This window comes from Dipodomys spectabilis, unplaced genomic scaffold (genome assembly GCF_019054845.1).
Source record: "Dipodomys spectabilis isolate Male_0828 unplaced genomic scaffold, ASM1905484v1 ptg000658l, whole genome shotgun sequence".
In the NCBI taxonomy this organism is placed as follows: domain Eukaryota; kingdom Metazoa; phylum Chordata; class Mammalia; order Rodentia; family Heteromyidae; genus Dipodomys; species Dipodomys spectabilis.
Window position 1 is genome coordinate 110,296 of NW_024871335.1, and position 22,734 is coordinate 133,029.

Genomic DNA, 22,734 nt, shown 5'->3' on the forward strand with positions numbered 1-22,734 from the left:
CAGACATATATTAGTTATTAAAAATTAGGGAAACCCTGGGACCTATGTTTCTTTGGACTTGGCTTACTTCACTTAATAATTTTTTTAAGTCTTTCCATTTTCTAACAAATTGGGCGATGCCATTCTTTCTTATGGAGACATAGAATTTCATTGGTATAAATAGCACATTTTCTTGATCTATTTATCTGATGAGGGGCATCGGGGTTGGTCCTATATCTTAGCTATCTTAAACAGTGCTGCAATAAATATAATTGTGCTGGTAGTTTTAGTACCGTCTTGTTTGTGATATTTTGGGTAAATGCCCAAAAGTGGGATTGCTGTGTCATACGGGATTTCTATGTGGAGTCTTTTGAGGAACCTCCATACTACTTTCCAAAGTGGTTGAACAAGTTTTTACTCCCACCAAGAGTGCAGTACAGTTCCCTTGTGGCCACATCCCCTCCAGCATCTGTTGTTGTAAAAGTATGGAATGGTACAGGAATTTGCCTGTCATCCTTGTGCAGGGGCCATTCAAATCTTCTCTGTATCGTTCCAATGTTAGAGTACGTGATGCTGAATGGAGCATAGAACATGTTTTATATATAAAGTGTAATTGATTTTCTTAAACTAGACAATTCAACAAAAAGTAAGTTTAAAAAAATTTTCATGAAATTTTAGAGCCATGTACTTCTTACATAAGCACACATTTAAGAATAAAGTCAAGATTGACATGTCAAAAACAAAATAATTCCAGATATTTGTTGTTCAAGAGATGTGTAGGAGGAGGAATTCAATTATTCTATACAAGGCACCTGTCTAATGAACACTGCAGCAAGTGTAGAGTTTTGTTAAAAGTTTTAATGGTTTAAATATATTTGATTTTGGGAATTTGCTTATATATGCTAAAACTAGGACTGTTTGACAGGTAATAAAACTTTTCGATAAAGTATTTAAGATTTATGGTAACAGACATATGCTATTATGTATGTATATTTCAGAGTTTCTAGAAACATTACTAATGAGAGGTTGCCAAGTCTTTGTGTAAAGGAGCAGAATAAAGAGTTAAGACTTTGTTAACTTCAGTTTCTGTTAAAACTATAGGGCTTCCTTATTTTATTTTATGTTTTTTTATTTTTTGGGGGTCCGGTTGTGGGGACTGAACTATGGGCCTGGGCGCTCTCCCTCAGCTCTTCAGCTCAAGGCTAGCGCTCTACCACTTGAGCCACAGTGCCACTTCCGGCTTTTTTCTTTTTGCTTATGTGGTGCTGAGGAATCGAACCCAGGGCCTCATGCATGCAAGGCAAGCGCTCTATCACTGAGCTACCTTCCCAGCCCCTGGCTTCCTTATTTTATACGATAGCGAGGAACAAATGATGATATAAGTCATATACAAATGATTAGATGTGCCAGAAATAGTAATCTTAGTGGGTAACTTTAAAGATTACGCATAACCTAAAAACCTCTTGTTGAATATCATAATCTTAGCCCATTTTCAATGTACAGGAATATGAGAAAATAGTAAAATCTAATAGGTAGTATCCTTCAAATACTGAAAAAACAGATAATTATTTTAGTTTTTATTTTAATCATTAATATTTTCTTATTGGTTTTCCTTTATGTAGCATTGTTTCCTTGTAATATAATACAACTTTTTAAAAGTCGTCATTAGGAGGTACTTTGAGAAGGTTACTGGGATGGCCAAACCATTTTTTATAGGGCATGTGAATTTACAAAGAGGAAAATTAAGAACAAAATATTTATTAAAAATGATTAAGTAGAGTCTGAATCAGGAGTGTTGATAAATATCCACACCTAAAATCTTAACCCTAGGCTGAAGCATTGGTATTACAGAGTTGAGGCCACAAAAGTGAGAGACTGTGTTTTGTTTTGTTTTATATTTTGATTTTTCTGGTCATGGGGCTTGAACTCTGGGCTCTAGGTGCACTCCCTCAGCTCCAGGCTAGCGGTACCACGTGAGCCACAACACACTTCCATCTTTTTCTGCTTATGTCATGCTGAGGAATCAAACCCAGGGCCTAATGCATTCAAGGCAGGCACTCTACCAATGAGCCACCTTCCCAGCACCTGAGAGACTGTGTTTTAAAAAATCACCTAAACAATATTTGCTTTCTTATTTGGGTTATATAATGAAATATATTAATATCTTTTTATGTCTTTTTGAATTGTCATACTTCTAAATTTATACTAACTTCAGCCAATTTATCCTTCTCAAAGTGATGAAATATTTCTGAGAGTTTGCTTTTGTGAAGATTGTTTTTGCATTTATAATTTCTTCTGAATCATTTTCATTTTTATCAAAATAACTTTATATTTCATATTGATGGGTTATCATACATCAAATACCTCCAAATGTACATGTAGAGTCTAAAGATAGTAGTATGAATATTCTCATACAGTTTTTGTTTATCTGTTATGTACTTTCAGTATTGTGATATTTCTCTTTCTCTTTCACTCTTTTATTTCCTTTCTTTTTCTTTCATGCTCAATGTCTGGTACTTAGAATTTCTGCTGGTCTACTATGATCCTTCAGAATCCACTGGTATTGTGGAAACATGATAGCGACCATCAGTTACCCTTGCATTCTTTAAGAGTTATAACAGTGACGTGATGTTATTCTTTCCTATTCTAAACGGCAAAACAACAGATCTAGGAATTCCTTGTCACTTTTACTACTGTTACAAATTTTATCTCATAGGAATCATCGAGACGATAGGATAATTTTATCCTCTGACCTAAAAGTTCTTTTTCTTTTACAAACAAACTTTTCTTTTATTATCAGTGAATACATATAATGAAAACAATGCTAACCTTTTCATATTTGGATTCTAATTTGTTTAATTCTGATGTAATTTTAATGATTTCTTTCCATTTACTGTATTGGCGTTTGTCTTGCTCCTCTTTTTCAAGGTGGTTCAGATGTCTCATTACATTGTTGGTTGCAGATCTCTCCAATTTGTTGATGTAGGAACTCAGAGCTATAAACTTGCCTCTGAGTACTGCCTTTGCTGTGTCCCAGAGGAGCTTGTAATCTGTGTGTTCATTTTTGTTGAATATCATGAACATTTTAATTTCTTTCTCAAATCTTCCATGACCCACTGGTGATTCAACAATTTGTTGTTCAGCCTCCATGTGTTACAGGAAGTTCTTTGGTGGATTTTGGTGTGGAGTTCTAATTTTATTCCCTGTGTTCTAAAAGAATGCAAGGTATTACTTCAATATTTCTGAATTTAGACAAGTTTGATTTGTTACCTAATATATGGTCTATTTTGGAAAATGTTCCATGTGCTGCTGAGAAAAACAAGTATTCTGATGCTGCTGGTTGAAATACTCAGTAGATGTCTTTTAAAACTAGCTGATCTATGCAGTTGTTTAGAAGTGCAATTTCTCTATTGAGTTTTTGAAGAGTTGATCTATCTAGTGGTGATAGTAGTGTGTTAAATCCCCCAACACTTAATGTCTTTGTATCTATGTTATCTTTGAGACAAAGTAGTGTTTCTTGCATAAATTTGGGTTCTCCATTGTTTAGCGAATAGATATTCAGAATTGTAATATCCTCCTGAAGGAGAGATTCCTTAATTAGTGCATCATAAACTTTTTTTTATCTCTTGTGACTAATTTTAATTTGAAGTCAATTTTTTCAGATATTAGGATTGTAACTCCCGCCTGTTTATGGGGGCCATTTGCTTGGTAGATTTTCTGTTTGTTTTTTTTGGTTTTGTTTTATTATGAAAATATACAGAGGGTTTACAATTACATGGTCAAGATAGTGAGTAAATTTCTTATCAAGCATTGTTGCCTCATCCTTTGTTTCCCCATAACATCCCTTCCCATTTCCATACCCCCACCCCTACTGGCGTCTACCGCCCCATCCCCACCTGTCCACCCCCCACCCCACCGAAGTTGTAAAGGACATTTATAAATATAACGTCTTGTTCATCTTATAGTTGTAATGGGTCCACCTGTAAGATTATTTAAACAGTTTGTTTTTTTCCGTTTCCCTCCACAAAAATATATCAACACCAAATACTCTGGGGGAGATACATACAAAGCAACAAAGAAATCATCTTGTAATCATCTTAGAAACAATCACAGGAAATTCAAAAATTTGAATCCTTAACATGTGGTTCATTTCACCTAACATCAAATTGTCTGACAGTTTCTGTTTGTCTCACACATATACTAGTTATTGCAAATAAAGGAAACCATGGGAACTATATTTCTTTGGGCCTGGATTACTTCAATTAATATAATTTTTCAAAGTCATTCCATTTCCTAACAAATGGGTCAATGAGATTCTTTCTGATGGAGGCATAGAATTCCATTGTGTATTTATACCACATTTTCTTGATCCATTCATCTAATGAGGAGCATCGGGGTTGGTTCTATATGTTAGCTATGGTTGGAGTTCCGGAAAGATGGCGGAGGAGAAGCTGGAATCTGAACAAGCTCTTGCATAGAAAACAGTTTCAGAGTTCCAGTGAACAGTCCCAAGCCAGAGAATCACACCAAGTGTGCCATCACAGGACAGAGAGTTAGTCAAGAGAGGGGAAGCCAAGCAGACACATCTGAGTGCCTGCCAGCAGCTGCCGCTGCGGCGGCAGGGGCGCGGCGGCGACCACCGCCGCGGGGCAAACCTGAGACACAGTCCGGAATGAAGGAACCAGACGCAGCAGCAGACGAGCGGATTCTACTCAACACCAGCAAGAACCGACAAGGAGCGGACAACTTCATCCTGCACTTTGCAGACCAGAGACGATCCAAGACTCGGCGTGAGTAGAAGCCCGACTTCCTCACTCCTTCTCAGGGAGCAGAGGAGGGAAGGCCACCCCTCCCCCCCAGCACCGGTGATCTCCATCTTGGATACCGACAAAGCTCGGAGGAGCGGCTAGCTCCAGCTCAGGCCTTGGAATAAAACTAGTCATTTAGCAGGTCGCAAGAACTTAACGGCGAAGTGACCTCACAGACTCAGTTCCATCCAGGGAAAAGTCACCCAGCTCAGGTGCCAGCCATTGGAGTGGCTCTCCTCACCGGGTAACCAGAGCCAGAGGCTGCCCCTCCCTCTAGCAGCCACCACAATCAATTGAAAAACAGAAACCCTGAGAATGGCTCCAGGCTGGGTGCTGTGAGTTTTTTTTCACAAAATAGCCCCAGGGAAAAGCTACTGTTCGTTGAAAGGCCTCAACTCTACCCAGAACCTAGCCTCATCACTGCATCCCCCTCTTTTGTGATTCTCAAAGCAGATCACCCTCCCAGTAAACTAACCTGGGAGGGGGATCTCAAAATCTTGGGTAAAGCAGAGCATTTTTCTGCCTGTTCCAACAAACTAACTTAAGAAACCAATCAAGCCACAGGACCTCAAGCTGACCAGAGACTCCAACCAGACTCTGGTTACAGACAAAAGGGAGATACAGGAGTCTTCCCAACCCTCCCAAAAAAAAAAAAAATCAAAGAACTTTTTTTCTTCTTCTTCTTCTTCTTTTCTTTTTTTTGTTTTGTTTTTTTTTTCGTGTTTTGTTACCTTATATATATAAAAAATTTTTTTCCTTTTCTAAAACTTTTATTAATCTTTAATTTTTGCCTCTTCTGAAAAAATAATTGTTTTCCAGTAACTTTTTTTTTCTCCTCTTATAATTTTTATTTTAGGAATACGTGAATGTGTGTTTTCCTTTCTTTTCTTGTATTCTTTCTCTTTTTATTTCATTTTTAATTATCTTTTCGTTTTTTTGTCTAGCTCTACTGAACTTCTGATCTTTTCGTCTCACTTTCCTATCCTTTCCACCTTTTCCTCTTTTGTTCTTCTTTATGTGACTTAACTCTTGTCCTGCACATCCTCAGATAAACCCGTAGTTAACTAGTAGACCCTATCCCCCATTGTGTACACACTTAATCCACAAACTTATTACTCAATTCAAAACCTCTGAGACTTAAATTCATTAATAGCAGTACTACCTCTTTATACCTATATAATATTTTAAGCATTTTTTAAAGTTTTTCACATCTCCTCTATGTCCCTCCCTTTCTTTCAACATATTCACATTCCTCTCTAAATAGATGGTCTTTTAATCTCTATAATATTAATTTTTACGTTTCTATTTTTTTCTGGTCTCTTTTCATTCCCCTTTACCTTTCTTCTTTCTATCTCTCTCTCTACTTGCATCATACCCAACCTATTTCCTGCATTGTGATTAGGATATAGTTAACTCTCCCTGTGCCTCCCCACACCAATCTATTCCTATTTTTTACCCACATCTCTCCCCAACACTAATAATTTCTGGTTTTCCAAATTCTTCTCTGCGGTTGGAAGTCCTTTAACATATAGTTGTTTGATGTTGAATAGATGTATCTGTTGAAATAGAGAGTATCTGTAGACTATTGACTGTACAAATGCAAACTTTGGTTGATGGTTGCCTTAAGATAGTGTTCTAGCACAAAACTGATGCTATCTTCATCTCAAATGGGCAGAGTAAGCCGGAAAAAAACAAGAAAAATGGCAAATTCGGGTATCTCAATTCCCAATCTTGATAATCAGGGGTTAGAAGAGATAATGAATAATCCAGAAGAGAGTTCCCAAATAGCTCTACAAACACTGCTGGCAAACATGATAAATGAGAAGTTTGACAACGTACAAAAGACTCTGTATGAGCGTGATAGGGAGAGAGAGAAGGCATCCCAGAAATTTATACAGGAATATCATAAGCGTGAGGAAGCTTCTCAAAAACTGATACAGAATTTGCGTGAACAACTTGAGAATACTCAAAGAGAAAGGGAGGAATGGTGTGAGCAGGCTGAGAACACTCAAAGAGATCTGCAGGAATCCCACGAATGGGAGGAAGCTAATCAAAGAGTAATACAGGAATTGAGAGACCAGGTAGAGAACACACAAAGATCACTAAAGGCATTCATGGAATCCATTAACAAAGAGCTGAAGGAAGTCAGGGAGACCACAAAGGGAATGCTGAATGGAACCCAACAGAATGAATGGGAGCCCAAAGAAACCATAACCAATCAACTAAATGATTTGAGGACAAACACTGAACACCAAATTAAGGAAGTAAAGAAATTCATACAAGACCTAAACAGAGCTTCAACGAAGAACTTGAAGCCATCAAAGCTGACCAATTAGAAGGAAAAGAGATAAAAAACAAAGTAGAGAGTCTTGACAGCAGGTTAGACCATGCAGAAGATCGAATCTCAGGGATTGAAGACAGCCTAGATATTATAGAGAAAGAACATACAACCATCCAAGACAAGTCCAAGAAATATGATAGATCTATCCATCACCTGGAAGACACCATCAGAAGGCCTAATCTAAGGATAATGGGTGTAGAGGAGCACCTAGAAACAGAAGTTAATGGTCTAGGAAATTTGTTTAACAGGATCCTAGCAGAGAACTTCCCAAACATGCAAAAAGATAGGCCTGTCCAGATACAAGAAGCCTTTAGAACCCCAAATAGACCAGACCAGAATAGGACATCCCACCGCCACATTATAATCCACACAGGATCAACTCAGAACAAGGAAAAGATCCTTAAAGCTGTCAAGGAGAAAAGGGTAATCACCTATAAAGGGAAACCAATTAGAATCACCTCAGATTTCTCAGCAGAGACAATCAAAGCAAGAAGAGCCTGGAATGATGTATGCCATGCCCTAAAAACAAACAACTATCAACCAAGAATACTGTACCCAGCTAAACTCTCCTTCATAACTGAAGGCCAAATAAAAACGTTCCATAGCAAAGAAAAATTGAAACAATACATCTCTACCAAACCAGCCCTACAAAAGATTCTTAAAGATGTCCTACACATAGAAAACCAACAAGACTGCAATAAAGGCCAAGAAACTGCACCCAAACTGAGAATCCAAGAACCATAGGAAGAACCCAGTTTTCGCAGCCCCCAAGAAAGTAGATAACATGGCAGGAACTCCCAAATACCTCTCAGTCCTATCTCTTAATGTTAACAGACTGAACTCTCCAATTAAGCGACATAGACTGTCTAGTTGGATTGAAAAACAAGACCCTTCTATCTGCTGCCTGCAGGAGTCACATCTTGCCCGTAAAAACAAACACATTTTCAATGTTAAAGGCTGGAACAAATTTACCAAGCAAACGGACCCCATAAACAGGCGGGAGTCGCAATCCTAATATCAGATAAAATAGACTTCAAATTAAAATTCGTGAAAAGAGATAAAGAAGGTCGCTACATACTAATTAAAGGATCTCTCCTTCAGGAGGATATTACAATTCTAAATATCTATTCACCAAACAATGGAGCACCCAAATTTATCAAAGAAACACTACTTTCCCTCAAATCTCATATAGATCCAGGACCAGATGGTTTTACAGCGGAATTCTACAAGGCCTTCAAAGCAGAGCTCACACCAATAATCCTCCAACTCTTAAATGAAATTGAAAGAGAAAGTTCACTACCGAACACATTCTATGAGCCATCATAACCCTTATCCCAAAACCAGGCAGGGACTCATCAAAGAAAGAGAACTATAGACCCATTTCTTTGATGAACATTGATGCAAAACTTCTCAAAAAAATTTTGGCCAACCGACTTCAACAATTCATCCAAAAAATCATTCACCATGATCAAACAAGATTCATTTCAGGGATGCAAAGCTGGTTTAATATATGCAAATCAATTAATATTATCTATCACATCAACAGGAGCAAGAATAAGAACCACATGGTTATCTCAATAGATTCAGAAAAAGCATTCGACAAGATCCAACACCCCTTTATGATGAAGGTTTTGGAAAAATTAGGAATCCATGGAACATTCCTCAATACAATAAAGGCTGTATATGACAAACCTACAGCCAGCATCATACTTAATGGTGAAAAACTAAAGCCATTTCCTCTTAACTCAGGAACAAGACAAGGATGTCCACTCTCTCCACTTCTCTTCAGTCTAGTATTAGAATGCCTAGCTACAGCAATAAGACAAGATGCAGACATAAAGGGGATCCAAATAGGGAAAGAAGAAATAAAACTCTCCCTCTTTGTAGACGACATGATCTTGTATTTAAGAATCCCATAGACTCCACTCCCAAATTACTCAAGCTGATTCAAAACTTTGGCAAAGTAGCAGGGTATAAAATTAACCACCAAAAATCAATGGCCTTTCTGTATGCCAATAATGAGAACAGTGTGGCTGAAATTAGGAAAGCAACTCCATTCGTAATAGCCCCACAAAAAATAAAATACCTAGGAATTAACTTAACCAAAGTAGTGAAGGACCTCTATGATGAAAACATTAAAATCTTGGAAAAGGAAATCAACACAGAACTTAAAAAATGGCAAAACCTCCCATGCTCCTGGATTGGAAAGATTAACATCATGAAAATGACTGTACTTCCCAAGGCTATCTACAAATTCAACCTGATACCTATCAAAATTCCAACCTCATTCTTAAAGGAAATAGAAGAGGCAATCCAAAAATTCATATGGAACAATAAAAGACCCCAAATAGCAAAAATGCTCCTCAACCGAAAGAACACTGCTGGAGGAATATCAATACCAAATTTCAAACTCTACTACAAAGCCATAGTAATCAAAACAGCTTGGTATTGGCATAAGAACAGACCTCAGGACCAATGGAATAGAATTGAAAACCCAGAAATGAACCTACAGACCTATGGCCATCTAATCTTCGATAAGGGAGCTAAAACAATAGAATGGAACAAAGACACCCTCTTCAGTAAATGGCGCTGGCAAAATTGGTTAACTACATGTAGAAAACTAAAGCTAGATCCTTATATATCACCCTGCACCAGAATCAACACCAAATGGATGAAAGACCTCCAAGTCAAAGCAGACACTCTAAAAACATTACAGGATGGAATAGGAGAAACCCTAGGTATCCTTGTCTCAGGGCGAAATTTTCTGAATAGAGACCCAGAAACACAACAAATCAAAGAAAGGTTGGACAAATGGGATTGCATAAAGTTGCAGAGCTTCTGCATGGCAAAGGACATAGCTAGCAAGATCAATAGAAAGCCCACGGATTGGGAGAAGATCTTTACTAGCCATACAACGGACAAGGGTCTCATATCTAAAATATCCTTGGAACTCAAAAAATCACATCTGCCAACAACAAATCCTCAAAGAAACAACTGCCCAATAAACAAGTGGGCGAAAGACTTAAGGAGAAACTTCTCTGAAGAAGAAAGAAGGATGGCCAATAGGCACATGAAGAAATACTCAACCTCCCTAGCCATAAAAGAAATGCAAATCAAAACAACTTTGAGATACCACCTCACTCCAGTTAGAATGGCAAAAATCAAGAACTCTAACAACAACAGATGCTGGAGGGGATGTGGACAGAAGGGAACCTTACTTCATTGTCGGCGGGAATGTAAACTTGTTCAACCACTTTGGAAAGCAGTATGGAGGTTCCTCAAAAGACTCCACATAGAATTCCCCTATGACCCAGCAATTCCACTTTTGGGCATTTACCCAAATGTTTACAAACAAGACCACACTAAAGCTACCAGCACAACTATGTTTATTGCAGCATTATTTACCATAGCTAAGATCTGGAACCAACCCAGATGCCCCTCAGTAGATGACTGGATCAAGAAAATGTGGTATATATACACAATGGAATTCTATGCCTCCATCAGAAAGAATGACATTGCCCCATTTGTTAGGAAATGGAAAGGCTTGGAAAAAATTATATTAAGTGAAGTAAGCCAGGCCCAAAGAAACGTAGATCCCATGGTTTCCCTTATTTGCAGTATCTAGTATATGTATGAGTGAAGCGGAAATGGTCAGATAATGTGATGTTAGGAAAATGAACCCTTAGATATGTATTTTAATGTTTTCTTCTTTCATGCATGTGTTTCTAATGCATTTATAAGATTATTTCTTTGTTGCTTTGTATGTCCCTCCCCCACAGTATAACCCCTGCTTTCACTATATTTGATGTCAGTATAACTTGTGGAGGAGATAGGGAAAAACAAGTCGTTTAAGGATACAGGTGGACCTGTTGCAACAATGGGAAGTACAAGTTGTCATGTCGAAAACGAGCTTTACAATGTTGGTGCGGGGGGAGGGGGGAAGTATTGGGACTGGGGGGGGAGGCTGGGAAGAGATGTGAAGGAAAAACAAAGGAGGAGGCTGCAATGCTTGGTAAGAAATGTATGCATTATCCTGCCCATGTAATTGTAACCCCTCTGTACAGTATGTTCACAAATAAAATAAAATAAATTTAAAAAAAAGAAAAAATCAAAATAAATGGAGACATATAATTTTTGTGGATTGGAGGATACAATTGAGCCAAATATAAATTGTCTCCTCCCCTATTTGTTGGTCATTCGTGGGTTTTGAAATCTGGTCCTGGGCACTGACCCAATGCTTTTCAGCTCAAATGAGTGCTTTACCCATTGAGAAACTCTGGCACTGCTGGTTTTCTTGTTGTTAATTGGACATAAGAGTCTTACGGACATTCGCAATCCAGCTGGTTTTGAACCACAATCCTCAGATCACAGCCTCCTCTGCAGCTAGGATTACAATCATGAGCCAACATCGTCCAGGTTCTCAGTTTTATTTATGTTTATGACAACTTCTAAAAACACCTGACAAGCACTCTGACTCATTCACAATGGAAAATAAACTGGAATGTATTTTTCTGTCCAATATTAAAGCTGTTAGTATAAAATTGTTATATTTGTAGAGAAAAAATGTACAGCTCAATGGGTCTGTACAGCACCAGATTAGCTCCACATAAATATTATCAAGGAATATTTAATAAGAGGTAAAACCAAACATTTGTAAAATGACATTCTTTTTAATAAGTGGTGAGAGGTTAGACAATATTGGGGAGAATTAAAAAGTAAACATTGACTTAAACATAACTATTTATTCAAATATTAACGTCAAGCAGGATTAAAACATGGCATATAAAACAAAACTAGTGATGCAAATGTAAAACAAAGAAAGATGTCTTGACAATTTTGGAGATGAAACTTTCTTAAATTTGGCATTAAAATTATAGGCAAGGAAAACAATATAGTAGAACTTAATGAAAGTGTAAAATAATTTGGTCTGTGAAAGCTCATATACAAGTAGTGAATAGAAGTTGGAAGCAGGTGGCTCATGTGTCTCATCATAGCTACTTGCTAGCCTGTGATTTAAGTTTTGCTATATGAAGTCAGCCCCCCACAAAATAAAGTCCTTGAGAATATTATTTCTGATTAATCAGCAAAAAGCCAGAAGTGAGGTGTGACTGAAATGTTAAATTTTTATCAAATTGCCAGAAATTTCAGGGACCCTGAGTTCAAGCCCCAGGACCATACATACATGTAGAAAGGTAATAGTAGTAATAATGATAGTGATGATGATGATGATTGTGATGATTATAATGATGATGAGGTGTACCCATAGTCAAGGATAAATTATGTATAAATCTTATACCTGAAGAATGCCTCAAATCTAGATTCTACATAAAACTCTCAAAACCTAATGTTAAAAAGAACATCAATTAGAAACCAGCAAAGTATATCTTGTGAAAAATAAGCACAAGAAAATCATCATCAGTCGCCAAATAAATGCACATTAAAACCAAAATGACATCATAAAACATGTATAAGAATTACTTCACATAATACAATAATGACCATACTAAATGTTATCAAAAAACAGAGAAAATGGATGCTGGCGGAAATGTCAAATGGGAAATCCACTTCTGAAAACATTTGACAAGTTCTTAGCATATGAAATAAGCAAATACCCACTGTATAGCACAGGAATTGATCTTTCCAGGCTTTGCCTCATAGAAATAAAATATAACATTCACCCAAACGCCAAAACACAGAGGATTATAGCAGCATTATTTCCTCTAGTCAAAGAAAAGCAAATCAATTCAGGCTTTCTTCAAGTGAATGGGAAACGAATTGTGCTATATTCTCTAATAACAGAACTAAAAGGCAACTCGAGTTAATGCAATAAAAAATTAAGGCATGCAATAACTGGGAATAATCTACCATAGATTTGATGGCAATCATGTTTATTTATTGCATGATCTAAATGTTGGAGATAAAAATATGTTGGTTGCCAGGATAAAAGAGGTTTCAGATGGAAAAAAGACAAGTGGTGGATTTAATTATAAAAGGCAAACATGAGACAATTATTTTTGGTAAAGAAACGTATCTGTAAATACTGGATATTAATATAGATTTGATAAAATTATATTGGACTTAATATGTGCACAAAATAATTAAATTAATTGGTATGCATAAGATACTTGAGACATACTAATGTCCTATTTGTGATGTCATAATAGAAATATTTAAATAAATTGGAAAAAGTATTCAAGGGATTTATCTATGTTCTTATAAGATCATAAAGATCCATACTAACCTCTATAGAATTTAATATCTAGAAAACAGAAGTCAATATTGAATGTTTACATTGAAAATAATGTGGGTCCAAGCTTGAGATGAAATATACCTTGCTAATTAGAAGGCGGAGATTTAGGAGACTGATATGCGGGCCAGTTCTGAAAAACACAAATTAGTGAGGAACTACAAAAACAAAGAAAGCTAGATATAATGAAATTTCCTGCTATCTCACGTTTGTGGAAGCCATAGGTAAGTGGTAATTACTCAAGGGTGGCTTGGCCTGAAAAATAATCTAAAGTGGTTAGAGCCTTAGCAACAAAAATAAGTCTGTAGCATGCTTCCCTTTTATAATTAAACCTACTACTTCTATTTGTCCCAACTTGTTAAAACAGGAGTGGTTATAAACAAAAGCACTGGTCTGAAGCCTCAATATAAGGACCTCAGTCTATGTGGGCCAAACAGTCTCTAACATGAGGTTTTATTTAAATTACCAAGCATTATTTTAGATTTTGCATAGTGGGATGGTGCATAGTCACAAGCAAGGTCTGCTAAATCAGGTAATCCAATCTACTCTTTCACAGGTTACCCAATAGCCAGGTTTCAATAAAAATGACTACAATGAGATTGTACAAATGAGACTGCCACTTTTCCCTTTCATGAATCAAAATTCTGTCAAATGATTTCTGTCTTCCAGATGTTTACATATTTCTCATGATCTTTTCTACTATTTTGTCTTCATTATTGATGTTGATATTACTTTTTGTTGTTGTCTTGTGTGTATATGCCATTTTTAAGGCTGGAACTCAATGTTTTATGGTCTTCTTTGAATTTTTTGCTCATAGCTTTTTGTTTGCTCTATTTTTTTGCTCTAATTTTTTGCTCTATTCCTTGAGCCGCATTCTCACCTTCTGCTTCTTGCTGGATAATTGGAGATAAGTTTTCTCACATTTTTGTCTGTTTGGACTGACATTGAACTAAAGTATTCAGGTCTTAGACTCCTGAGTTTCTAGGATTCTACACATGAATGGCTAACGCCAATCTTTGCTTTACTGTTATTTTAATTATGTGATAGAGGAAAGTGGAAGTATATTTGTGGTAAGGGTGCAATTTTCAAATACAAGTTTGAATCAACTTGATATAATGTAATTGCTATCAATTTTAACAGTTAAATCAATGAATATTACACATTTCCAAAGAAATATAATTGAAAACAAAACGCAGAATGGTTTACTTAAAACAAGAAACAGAACAATGAATTTCTTTCACTTTACAATTAATGTTTTATGTAACTTTAATTAGCAGACTTCCATGACTAAATGTTAATATATTAATTTTATACTACAAGAAGAAAAGTGATCATAGTTAAGAATAGATATTTCATCACAATGAGAAGATAAGTTTTTGAGCATTCTCACTAAAAAGAAATGTTACATGCAGAAATTAATGGATATAGTTGCTCATGCTTGTAACCCTAGCTACTAAGGACGTTGAGAACTGAGAATCATGGCTCAAGGCCAGCCTACGCAGGAAAGTCTGTGAGTATATTAACTCCAATGAGACAAAAGAAAACTGGAGTGGCTCAAGAGGTAGAGCAGTAATCTTGAGCTGAAGAACTGAGGGACAGTGTCCAGGTCCAGATTTCAAGCCTCCAAACTGACAATTAAAAATAAACCATTAAAAATAAACAGTACTTTGAAATAAATCTTAAAATATATATTCTAAAAATTTTTAAATCCTCACTAGATATACTAGTTTATATAAATAAATAGAAGTGTTTTCTGGTTTTAGTTGTTATTGAATGAATTGTGTAAATCACACATTCCTTATTCAAATCATATTTGTAGGTATATACACTTAAATGCCATAAGTATAACTAACAGATATGTGATAGGCAGTGCTGTTTTAGGAATCTCCCTTGGCATTCTAACATTAACACTTCTCCCCTGAAATCGATATGCCCTCCAATCTTGTCAGAAGTTTCAACTCATTGGAGCAGAAAAGTATAAGCCATAATCATTGTTTGGAAAAACTGTAACATGTTACACGTATTTCACTTAGTTTAAGAACCAAAACATTTAAGTCATCTGAAATATGCCAGTAATAACGAAATGTCTTCTGAGCTTTTTAGTCTCTTAAGAGATGAAAATCTTTAAATATACATCTAATTTTTTCTGCCTAACATCCTATATCTTAAGAAGATCTTTGGCATAAAGGATAAATACAGATTCTCTTGTGAAATGAAAGAAAGAGATGAGAAAATACATACTTACAGTGATTGTGTAAATAAACTAAGAAATTCGTTCAACCTTCTGAGGGCTCTTAGCTCATTGGACCAGAACAATGCTGGAATCTAAGATTATATTAAAATTTTAGACTTGAGCCTATCTTTAAGACTGCTTAATACTATTGATTTTCAGTCAGTATTCTTTTTGTTGTTGGTCATGGTGGTTGTGGGGGTTGTGGGCCTTGAACTCTGGGCCTGGGTGCTGTCCCTCAGCTCTTCAACTCAAGGCTAGAGTTCTACCACTTGATCCATAGGGCCACTTCAGGTTTTCTGGTGGTTTATTGGAGATAAGAGTCTCATGGACTTTTCATGCACAGGCTGGCTTTGAAACATGATACTCAGATCTCAGCCCCCTGAGTAGCTAGGATTACAGGGGTGAGCCACTGGCAACTCAATTGGCTTCTCTGTACAACATCAACCATAAAATAAAATGAAGTAAAATCAATACAGGACGTGTTTGGCAAATAAAGTAAAATGATAACTTACAGACAAATGAAAATAATAATATACATATATGTCTATATACATGTATATACACATCTGTATATCCTTATATAGGTATTAGTATATATACACATATAAGTATGAATATATGCATATGTACATATAGTGTGTATACATATAAATTTATTTAAAGAGACTTGAATCAGAAATATATTAATAGCATATTAATGCCAATGAAAAACTTTAACCATCCTGAATAAGTTATAAAAAATCCAAATACATATCTCTGTAGTAACATAATAACAACCAAGTAACATATGGAAAGATCATAACATACATAGAAATTGCATACATATAGAGATTAGTGGAAATAGAAACAATAAGATAGCCCTGCACAACCATTATGTAGAAATTGGAAACCTTATACATTGGTGTTTGACATTTAAAATGATATAGTCAGTTTGTTGAACATACTGGCAATCTTTAAGATATTATATATAGAGTTGCCTCTGTGATCCAGCATTTTGAATCATAATGTTATATACAAAATAGATTTCAACATATGTCCAATGAGACACATGCACAAGAATATACAGAGCAAAACCTTTTACATTAACATGTAATAAAGAATTTAAATGCCCATTGAGGATGTTATTCTATTATACATATGCTCTATCCATGAGAAAAGTTTACATGGACTTACTGTAAAAAACAGTAATATTACATGGGGAAAATGGATAAAATAGACTACATTTTCTAATTATATGAGCTTTTTAAAATTGGCACATCTGTAGAGGAAGAATATGAAATAATAGTTGCTCAAGAGAGGTATGTTGGAATGTTGACAGGAAGTGACTAATAATAAATATGGGAATATTTTGAGAGGGTAGTAGGGATAAAATGTTCTAGAACTGAAGGTAATATTCTCACTCCAACTCTTTAACATTCTAAGAATCATTTTACTTTATCGAAAAATTACAAATTGCATTTGCATTAACTTTAGGAAAATTTTTAGAATAGTAGTGGGCGAATCTAAGTGATAATATAGAATTTAAAATCACAGAATTCTATAATGCATAACTTTAGTATGTTGATGATTAAGACTATCAAGAAAATATGATCCGTGGTATATTCTCTGAGTGACTATACATGCTATTGTGAGTCAGTGAATATTCTACAAAATTATGTAAATTGAGGGATGAGATAGGATTGTGAAGGATGAGGGATAATGATTATCAAGAGGCATTGTATAGGGCTGGGAATGTGGCTTAGTGGTAGACTGCTTGCCTTGCATGTGTGAAGCCCTGGGTTTGATTCCTCAATACTACATAAACAAAAAATCTGGAATTGGCACTATGACACAAGTCATAGAAGACTAGCATGAGGAAAAGAAACTCAAGGACATTGCCAAGGCCCCTGATTTCAAGCCCCAGGACGAGTAAAAAAAAAAAGGTGCATTGTATTAAATCGGCACTAGTGGCTCACACCTGTAATCCTATATAATCAAGAGGCTGAGGATTGAGGTTTGAAGCCAGTCCAGGCAAGAAAGTCTGTGAGATTCATATTTCCAATTAAATCTCAGAAAAATCTGAAAGTGCTGCTGTGCCTCAAGTGATAGAATTCTAGCATTCATCCAAAGGCACTCAGGAACAGCATTCAGACCCAGAGTTCAAACCTCAGGAGAGAAAAAAGAAAAAAAAAAAAAACCTCACTAAACACTATTCATTAGCTGCTTTGTCAAACAGCAACTCCCATACAACTACTTAAAGTTAATTAAAAATATGATAAAATGTAAGTCATTTTGTGAACCAGACATAAATAGAATACATGGGACGAAGTAAATTTTAATACATGCAGTTTAGGTTGTAATTTGTTCTACAGTCTTCTTACATCATTTATGAAATTGACAATGCAGTCAATTATAGGTCAATTTCCTTAAGGAACAGATTTTATTCTGCTGTCTTCTCATAGGAAAACATAGAGGTGATTTTTTTGCCTCTTATTGAAGTATATCTGATATTTTAAACTAGATTTGTCTTAATATAATATTAATTTAATCAATCATTTCATTAGGGCGATATTGGTCAGATTTTTTCCAGTAAATCTTATCCCTTATAATAAATGTGAGCATGCTGTGTCAGTCTCCTATTAATATGACAAAATACTTTATAAAATTAACTTAAAAGGGGGAGAGATTAATCTTGTCTTCTGATTTTACACATTTCAGTTTATATTTCTTATCCTCATTGCTTTGGGTTGGTGGTGGCACAGTACCCCATGTCAGGAACATGTGATGGAGTATGTGTATTCATGGAAGCCAAGAAGTAAAGAAAAGTAGGAATAAGAGTGGGGAAAGAGAGAAACACGAGGAGGGGAAGAGGGAGAGGGAGAAGGAAAAGCAAAAGGAGAAGGAGACAGAGAAGTAAAAGAAGGAAGAAGAGGAAAGGACTTTGATCTTAACATTCTCTTTGATCATAAGTTCTCAATGACCAAATCTCTACAACTATGCCCACGTGAGAGGGTTCACCTTTTTATAGCAACATAGTGAAAGCTAATTATTAATCCCAACACTTTATGATTTCAGTTTTAATTTCTAGAGTTATGGGTAGATATTTCTATAAAATATGATAACTTCTGTTCCTAATTATTTACTTGAATTAATCAGAGAAGCTTTTTGAAATCGAGGAGGTTGGATTATACCATTACTGAAGAGATGAATGAAATATTTTGAGTGCAAATACATTTTATTTAACAGATAAGAAAGCTTCAAGAGATTTCATTTTTTGACCTTCAAAAATGACTATTTCATCTAACTCATAAAAACTTGAATTTTTCATAATTTTATGACATTTCCATTCAAGTTTTTGTCATCTATTGTGAGGTTCTTTCTTTCTAGTGGAAGAAAAAATAAATACTATCATGATCATTTATTTTTTAATTATTCTATAGAGTAGGTATATTATGAATTTCCTACCATTCAAAAACAAGTTATATTCAATTCTAGGAATAGTTGCATGAGCCATGGAATATCTTGTTTATATCATATTGAGATTGATTCAATTTCTAAAAATCACAGTTGACATAGTACATGAAATTCAGTTTTTCCCTGAAATGTCTTAGTAATCAAACTTCAGAAATACATGACTAGTAACTAAAATATTTATATACACAAAAAACGTATGAATCTATATATTATGTCAAAAACGCTTAGGTTTAAAAGAAGAAAAAATCATGTGACTACAGTAGATAATATTTAATTTACTGAAAAATTGCTTCATTCACCCTGACAGAGCCTATTGCTTTTAGCTTAAGTGAGAAATTTGATTAAGGATCCCTTTGTCACTTTGAATAATAGAGTATTTCGATTTGTGCAAAGATTCTGACATTTAAACCTTTGAGTGTATTTTTTTTATAAAAATGAAAACTATTTTTCACAGTGCATGTTCAGCTTTAATAACTAAATAAATATCTAAATGTTAATTTGTTAAATTGAGCCTCTAAAATTAAAATGATAAGAAATATATTTTATTCTTAGGTATATCTGTGCTTAATATGGGTTTCTCTAGCTTGTAATCCTCGCTACTCAGGGACTTGGGGTTCAAAGCCAGCCTTGGCAACAAAGAAATCATCTTATAAATATGTTAGAAACAATTGCAAGAAAGAAAAAAAAAACATGTAAATACTTATCGTGAGGTTCATTTCACCTAACATCAACTTATCTGACCTATTCTGCTTGTCACAGACGTTTCCCTCCCCCACGGTATAACCCCTGCTTGCATTGTATTTGATGTTGGTATGATTTGTGGAGAGCAAGGGAAAAATCATATGGTTTAAATAAGGATACAGGTGGACCCATTGCAACAATGAGATTTACAAGTCATTATGTAGAAAAACGAACTTTACAACTTTGACAGGGGGTGGATGGGGCAGGAAGGGGGGAGATGAGAAAGGTTGAGAAGTAGAAAAAAAGGATGAGACAACAATGCTTGATAAGAAATATACTCATTACCATGCCCATGTAATTGTAACCCCTATTTTCACAATAAAAAAAATTTAAAAAGTTTTAAAAAGCCAGCCTTGGAAAGAAAGTTCATGAGTCGCATGTCAATTAATCACACACACATCAACACACACATACACACACACACACACACACACACACACATACATACACACACACACACACACACACACATACACACACAAAGCCAGAAGTGGAGTTGTTGCTCAAACGTTAAACCAATATCCTTGAGAATTCAAATCACAAAAACAACACACACACAATATTATGCCTAAATTCTTATTTTACTTTGAGGAAATAAACAATATCATGGAAAGTGATATTTGTTACATATCCTGCAACTTTTGTGAAGTTGTTTTTAGTACAATTTCTCTTAAGATATAACATAGGTTATTAAAATTAATATTATTCTAGACTATTCATAATTACTCATAACACCTTGAAGTAAAACAGTTGGTGTTTTTTCTATAGCAGTAAGATATGTTCTGAGTAAAAGAAGAAAGGAAGAATGGAAGAAAAAGAAAGATTGAAAGAATGAAAGAAAGAAAGAAAGAAAGAAAGAAAGAAAGAAAGAAAGAAAGAAAGAAAGAAAGAAAGAAAGAAAGAAAGAAAGAAAGAAAGAAAGAAAGAAAGAAAGAAAGAAAGAAAGGAAGGAAGGAAGGAAGGAAGGAAGGAAGCAAGGAAGGAAGGAAGAAAGGAAGGAAGGAAGGAAGAAAGGAAAGAAGAAAGGAAGGAAGGAAGGAAGGAAGGAAGGAAGGAAGGAAGGAAGGAAGAAAGAAAGGACAGAAAGAAAGAAAGAGAGAAATGAAGAGAGAGAAAGAGAGAGAAAGAAAGAAAAAGAGAGAGAGGGGTAAGGAAGGAGGCAATGAGGGAGGAGGGAAAGAAGGAAGGAAGGAAAAAAGGAAGGAATGAAGGAACGAAGGAACAAAGGAAGGGGCGGAGGAAGGAAGGGACAAAAACGATTCAATTTATAAAATCAGGTATTTAGCCCAACATAAACTTCATGTAATTAACACTTTAGTCAATGCAATTTTGCAATTTTCATTTGCATGTTCCCCATGCATGAATGAAACCAACAAATGAAGGATCAGAAATAACCAGGTGTATCTGTTTGCATCTATAGTAAATATGTATGCAAATTTTTTCTCAGTTTCTACACATAATCAAATAATTATTTGTAAACAATTCATACTTAGTTATAAGTATTTTAAAAATTGAGGTATCCAAAGGATGCCAATATATTATATAACGCGAATACTAGTATGTACAATTCTATTAATATTACAGTCTTCATATTTTATTAATTGTAACAATTTTATTTTGTATTTTATGAGAGATATTAGCATACTCTGATTTTGGTGTCTGTGAGAGTTCTAATAGCAGACCTTAATTAAAATCAAAGGAGATCTGTATTTGTTGGCTAAACGAATATTTTTGAAAGCAATTAACACACCAGAGATTGTTCAAATACATCAGAAGGGCTTTAGGCTGTACCACGTTTACATGTTTACCTATGATGTGATTCAAGAGCCACTAAACAATCATACTTCACTTTGCCATCACTATAATTATCCCCATTGTAAGAATAATCATTCACATAATTCACATGATATAAGCTTGTCCTTAAGTTATTATTTTCTATGAAATAATATCCAAATGATATACCACACTGAGTTAAAGAAAAAGTTGCAAAGCGTATTGGATGATGTAACTCCTTCCAGGTAAACATGTTGAAATTCTATTCCTCTGCCTGGTCACATTAGAATGAACGTTTCAGAGATTACCCTGCAGTAATGATCCTGATAAAAGAAGCCCAGTATAACTACTCTGCGATGTGAACGTCCAGAAAATAGATTATAATGAACCAGAAAATGGACCCCCATTAGACAAAGAATTGCTTTGAATTACCACTTTTATAATCAATGTTTAAGCTTCTAGAGTATGGATAATATACTCCTGATGTTTTTAAGCCACTTACTTTGAAATATTCTAACAGCCCAGGGGCTGACAAAAAGCAAAGTAGTTTTGATTTAAATTTCACAAATTCAGATAAAAAAGATTAATAAAGTTTTATTATTTGAATTTTATTCTCCATATCTCCAGGTTTAAAATATTTTAAGGGCTGGGAAGGTTGCTCAGTAGTAGAGCACTTGCCTTGCATGTATGAGGTCCTCAGCACCATATAAGCAAAAAAAAATTCGAAGAGATGCTGTGTCTCAAGTGGTAGAGCACTAGCCTTGAGCTGAAGAGATGAGGGATAGCGCCCAGGCCCGGAGTTCAGGCCCCACAACTGGCAACACCCCCCAAAATTTTTAAATGGGAATCTAATTGAGGTTCAACTCTATATTCAACTATCATAATTAATTTTTTGAATATTTTTATTATCTTTATCTGTAAAAATAGTTGGTATTCACTGAAACAGTGTATGGATACATCTTGATCAATGTCACCCCATTCAACATTTTCATCCACCCATCCCAATCAACCCTGATTCTTATGTATCTCAATATTACGTTCTGGAATTACTTTAACAAAGCAGTTTAATTAATTTAACAAAGCAGTTTATGTGTATGAAGCACCTGGAATTGTGTTACCACATCAATATCTTCACCCCCCATTTCACACTACGCCTTGC

General features: G+C 35.3%; 1 non-coding gene across 1 annotated transcript; it reads right to left on the reverse strand.

Annotated features, from left to right (window-relative positions):
* Positions 1–458: 458 nt before the first annotated feature.
* On the reverse strand, positions 459–565 carry LOC122101414. Its single transcript, XR_006146368.1, has one exon. It is a non-coding gene; the product is annotated as a U6 spliceosomal RNA (small nuclear RNA).
* Positions 566–22,734: the final 22,169 nt, after the last annotated feature.